This window comes from Balaenoptera musculus, chromosome 3, assembly GCF_009873245.2.
Source record: "Balaenoptera musculus isolate JJ_BM4_2016_0621 chromosome 3, mBalMus1.pri.v3, whole genome shotgun sequence".
Taxonomy (NCBI): domain Eukaryota; kingdom Metazoa; phylum Chordata; class Mammalia; order Artiodactyla; family Balaenopteridae; genus Balaenoptera; species Balaenoptera musculus.
In genome coordinates, this window is record NC_045787.1 from 53,417,923 (window position 1) to 53,423,582 (window position 5,660).

Below are 5,660 nucleotides of genomic sequence, written 5' to 3' on the forward strand. Positions count from 1 at the left end.
CAGACTTCATCTGCAGTATTTATAGATTTGGTGATTTCCTTTCTTCTTGAGGTTCCCAAAATATTCTGAAGTTCCTGGGCCTGCCAGAAAGTGACTTTCCCTACTCACCTATTAAGGCCAGGAAGTCTGTAAGCCAGGTACCAGGCCAGTTTTTCCAGAACGGTTTTGTAAACATTGGCTTCATAAAGCAATCTTAATTCCTGAAAACTGTTTGGTCATAGATGATTCTGTGCACATGAATCTCAAATATGACATTCCAGTTAAAGCCTTGGTAATATACCCAATTTTCTCAATTATGTCCTGTTACAAAGAGAACAGATTCTTATTGAACTTATGCAAGCAACTATATTGCAATGAGAATAAAAATATTCAATAAGAGTTTCTGAATTCTGGAGGGATCAGTTAGGGAAAAAAAGATAAATGTTTCTTTTCAGTTTGCAAAGATATATAATCTTCTTAATTGTTGCGAGTTATAGATAGCTTAGGAGAAAACAGAAAAGGGGTTCCTTATATCCAGAAAAACAAAACATCTAAGAACAAGCAATATTCCAAACAAATAAACAAAAAAAATCCATAAAAATTATAATCATTTTTCATTTGCTCATTCAGTCCCACATAATAATTCTTGTTCCACTTGAAACTGGCTTAGCAGTTTTGTGAAGTCATCCGCTTCACCACTAGAGTTCTGGAAATCCTTAGTGGTATGATCTCAAATTTATTTAAGCAATGCCATCAGAAGCCTTTACCCCAGAGTACCTTAGGTCATAGATCTTTCTGTGGTTCTCTGAAACATCCCTTTTGTTGAAGACAAAGTATTCCGTCTTGTAGCTGATTGCAAGAGCTTTTAGGAAAGCATCAGAATAACACAATAACTATCTGTGAATGACAAAAAACTTAAAATGGCCACTGTTAAAGTTTGATGAGAATTCATTATAAAAAATAATGCAGTTGACAAATTTGGTTGTTTCTGTGCAATATATTCTCTTAGGATAATAACTGAAATTATGATTGATAACATTCTATCAGGACATATCATAGACAATGAGGGCACTGACAAATTTCTAGGAACTTCATAGAATTTCTGAAGTACTTATATCAATAACATTTAGGCATACCAGTATAACCTAGGGAAGGTTAAGCACCTCTTCCCATTTGACAATGCTTCCCGTGCAACTCAACTTATGACATAAACTTAATTAGTTAAATATCTCCCTTTTCACAAGGTGAGAGGACAAACCCTTTGAGATTTTCCAGGGACCCCGTGGAAAGTCTCAAAGTCAGTTCCAGGTCAAAAAGACTTCATTTAGAATTTGATTTTGGGAAGCTGTCCAAAACGTCAGCAGGTTTGAACATCTGATTAAATAGGATCACAGGTCAGTTTTTATTTAAGAAAAAATACTTGGTCTTCTTAAATAATCAAAAACATGGTTAAAGTACTGGAAATTATTCCAATAAGACACAGAATCTTTGCTTCCTAAGTAGATGACTTAAAAGGTAAAGAGAACCTTTTTACAATCTCTTATTAAGAACAGACCAGTAATCCAAGAAACTTTGTCTTTTTAAGGGAGAGAAAACCAAACTCTAATTTTGCATCAATACATTACTGATATTAAAACAATATTGACATTATAAAACTTACAGTAAATCCATTCAGTCTTAGCCAGCCTGACCACGTGAGATAAGATTCTCTCTCTGTCCCACAACATCACCCCACCCCCCAACCTGTAAAACTTCCTGTATTTATTCATCTTTTTATCTCTCTTTTTTTTCTTTTTTCTTCTGGAACAATCTTTTTTTTTTTTTGTGATAACAGAGCAGTTTTCATTCTAGCACCTGAAGCTATACAAGGATATGCTTTATAAACTTCGTGGAACTGTTGTACGCATTCAATAAAGTGACAACTCGCAATACCACTTAGTATCTCAAAATCAGGAACATACCTTTGAATTGTTTAAACACAATCCACAGAATGAAAAACAAAATCAGAAGTCACCCACGGTTATACTAATTGTCAATTAAAAGTTTTACCACTTACTACTTGATATAGCAGTCAGTATCTAGTAGGGGATATCGGAAGTGATTTCAGATTTTCATCCTGTCGTACTTTATTGGGAAGGTTTCTTGAGGAGCTATGTGACTGGCCAAAGGTGGGTACAACCAGGACCAGAACAGCATGTAAGGTTCTACCACAGTTTCTGTAGTTTTCACTTTTTTTCCTTTGTCAGCTAAAAGTGAACAGTGAGAATTAAATACTTATCTTTACATATATACGAGGTATGCTGTGAGAGCATATTTGCTTACAAACATATAAAAATATTTGTTAACTAGTTTGATAAGAAAATAACGTATAAAAGTATATAGCAAAACGTTAATCATCTCTGACCCTGGAAAGATCAATTCCATATTTTATATTATAAACAAAAACAGTTTTAGTTTTTTTGAATCCCTTACCCAGAAATACTTGAAAAGGAAGACAGACAGAAATTATTTATTTTTACTCTCAACATGGCTGTGAAAAGAGTTAAATTAAAAAACCAAGAACACTAAAATGCCTAAGTCCAGAATGAGTCCAAATATTTGGCCACATAGAATATTATCTTTAGGAATAATAGTAAAGGCTTTACATGCAGTTTTTAACCTATAAATACAATAGGCATTTTGGTATTTTGGCCACTGGAAAACAAAGGCTATAGCATCAGTAAAGGTCTGAGATGTCTCACTTTTGTGAATTCAATTCAGTGTATTTAAGGTTAACTAAAGTTGACATCAAAATTTTTAGAGATAGGCAAAAATTCACATTTAAAAAAAACTCCCTATGTTTCTATTTAGAGTAACAGTAGGCGATATGATTCCAGAAGTTAAAAGTTATTTCACAACCTATGACTTCAGCTTGGCAAACAGCTTAGGTTCCAAAGCTGATTCATCCTTATTAAAAGTAAGCCCTTAAAAAAAGAATGTGTCTGTGTATATAGATATCCATTTTAAAGGAATCAATCTTTGAAGCAGCCTTAGTGTTTCCTTTAAATCTGTCTTGAATGACCATTGGATTAGCTTCATGGAAAGTAGATTAGCCAGCTTCTTGGTCTAAGGCTACCACGGTGATCATTTATCTAAGGCTAGAAAGGTACCAACGTGATGTAAACTGTAAGGAGAGAAGGAGAAGATGAGGGCTTTTCCTGGCAGTTTGTAGCTAAAATTCAAGGGATTCTTAGAAAATGACACAGTGGCAGCCTTTCTTGTCTTTTTCTTTCCGTGTTGGTTCTGGTGAAGGAGGACATTCCTGCTCTTGAAATTTCCTTATAACCCGGACAAGCTCATGGAAAGCTTGATCTACATTCATCCTAATCTTTGCTGACGCCTTCATGTATGTTACCTTAAGTTGTCGCGCTAACTGCTGTCCTTCTTCCTGCGTTACCTGTCTCTGAGGATCCAGATCTACTTTATTACCAATTAAAATCATTGGAAACTCATCACGATCCTTTACTCTGAGAATCTTTGAAATTTATAGATTTCTTCAAAACTGCCTCTATCTGTGACTGAAAAGACCAACAGGAAACCCTCGCCAGTTCTCATATACTGTTCTCTCATAGCTCCAAACTGCTCTTGTCCCGTTGTATTCAGAATATCTAGCCGGGCTGCCCGGTCATCTGTCACGCACTGCTTTGGGTAGAAATCCTCGACGGCTGGATCATAATCCGTTACAAAATAGGACTGGATGAACTGGATGGTGAGCGCCGACTTGCCGCGCCGCCCCCGCCGACCACCACGAGCCGCTCCTTCTCTTGGCCGGAGCCGTCCCGCCAGCCGGCCGCGGCCATGGGGATGCCGCCGAGCCGCCGCCCGCCCTAGGCCAGGCTCCGGGGACTTGTGCGGCCGGCGGGCGGCGGGCAAGCGGCCGGGCGGGGGTCCCGGACGCCGGGAGATGCTGGAGGGCCCGTCCGGGCGGCAGCGCGGCGCCCGGGCTGGCTGGGTCCCGACCGAGGCGCGGAGAAGCGAGGTGACCGCGGCGGCGAGGGGCTGCAGCGGCCGGGGGGCGCACTCCTGCACACGTCTTCGCAGTGCCAATGGAACAATCTTTAAACAACTACTTTTGGACAGAATTACTCTTTTTTTTTTTTTTCTTAACAAACACAATCCTACATTCCTTGAATACTTTGCATTCAGAGTTTTCTTCTTCACCCTTATTATTTCTAGTAGCTTCATTTACATATATTGATTATAATTTTGAACCCTTAGTAACCTTTATTTCCCAGAGAAAACTAGGAAGTAGACAATTGTGAACTGTCATAGACCAGCACTGTGTAGTAGATTAGCAAATTTATCAATACATCATCTCACAGTTTCTAGAGACTCATGCTGCCCTCATAGTACAATTTCTCAATATGACAAAAAGATCATCTTTGTTCATAGAACCAAATATCTTTAGTTTCCTGTATAAATAAGAAGTCAAAATAAACTTAAAGCTATGTTTAGTAATTAATGTTTCAATATTTTATATTATTTGGAAATGATCTACATATTTAATGGATATCTATTATTTAACTTTGTATAACTCTAAGGTTTCAAGTTACCAAAAAGATTTTGGAAAGTACTTCTAAGCAGACATATAATAAAACACAATTCTTGTTGAAATAAAATTTGTAAGAGCAATGATTTAATTTGATTAAAATAAAATCTCTAAGGAATCTTGCTCCCTGACTTCAGACTATACTACAAAGCTACAGTAATCAAAACTGTATGGTGCTGGCACAAAAACAGACACATAGATCAATGGAACAGGATAGAAAGCCCAGAAATAAACCCACTCACTATGGTCAATTAATCTATGATAAAGGAGGCAAGAATAAACAATGGAGAAAAGACAGTCTCTTCAATAAGTGGTGCTGGGAACACTAGAGAGCTACATGTAAAAGAATGAAATTAGAACATTCTCTACAAAAATAAACTCAAAATGGACCTAAATGTAAGGCCATATACTATAAAACTCCTAGAGGAAAATATAGGCAGAACACTCTTTGACATAAATTGCAGTCATATTTTTTTTTTCGATCTGTCTCCTAGAGTAATGGAAACAAAAGCAAAGATAAACAAATGGGGCTTAATTAAACTTAAAAGCTTTTGCACAACAAAGGAAACCATAAACAAAACAAAAAGACAACCTACAGAATGGTAGAAAATATTTGCAAACAATGCGGCCAACAAGGGATTAATTTCCAAAATACACATCTTATATGGCTCACTATCAAAAAAATAAATAACTCAGTCAAAAGAAAAAAATGGGCAGAAGACCTAAATAGACATTTTTCCAAAGAAAACATATAGATGACTAGCAGGCATATGAAAAGATGCTCAACACTGCTAATTATTAGAGAAATGCAAATCAAAACTACCATGAGGGATCACCTCACACCAGTCAGAATGGCCATTATCAAAACGTCTATAAATACTAAATGCTGGAGAGGGTGTGAAGGAAAGGGAACCCTCTTCCACTGTTGGTGAGAATACTGGTGCAGCCACTATGGAGAACAGTATGGAGGTTCCTTAAAAAACTAAAAATAGAGTTACCATATGATCCTGTAATACCCCTCCTGGGCATATATCCAGAAAAGATGAAAACTCTAATTCGAAAAGGTACATGCACCGCAATGTTCATAGCAGCA

The 5,660-nt window shown here is 37.1% G+C and overlaps 1 pseudogene; it reads right to left on the reverse strand.

Annotated features, from left to right (window-relative positions):
* Positions 1-2,456: 2,456 nt before the first annotated feature.
* On the reverse strand, positions 2,457-3,818 carry LOC118892967 (annotated as a pseudogene).
* Between the last annotated feature and the right edge of the window lie 1,842 nt (positions 3,819-5,660).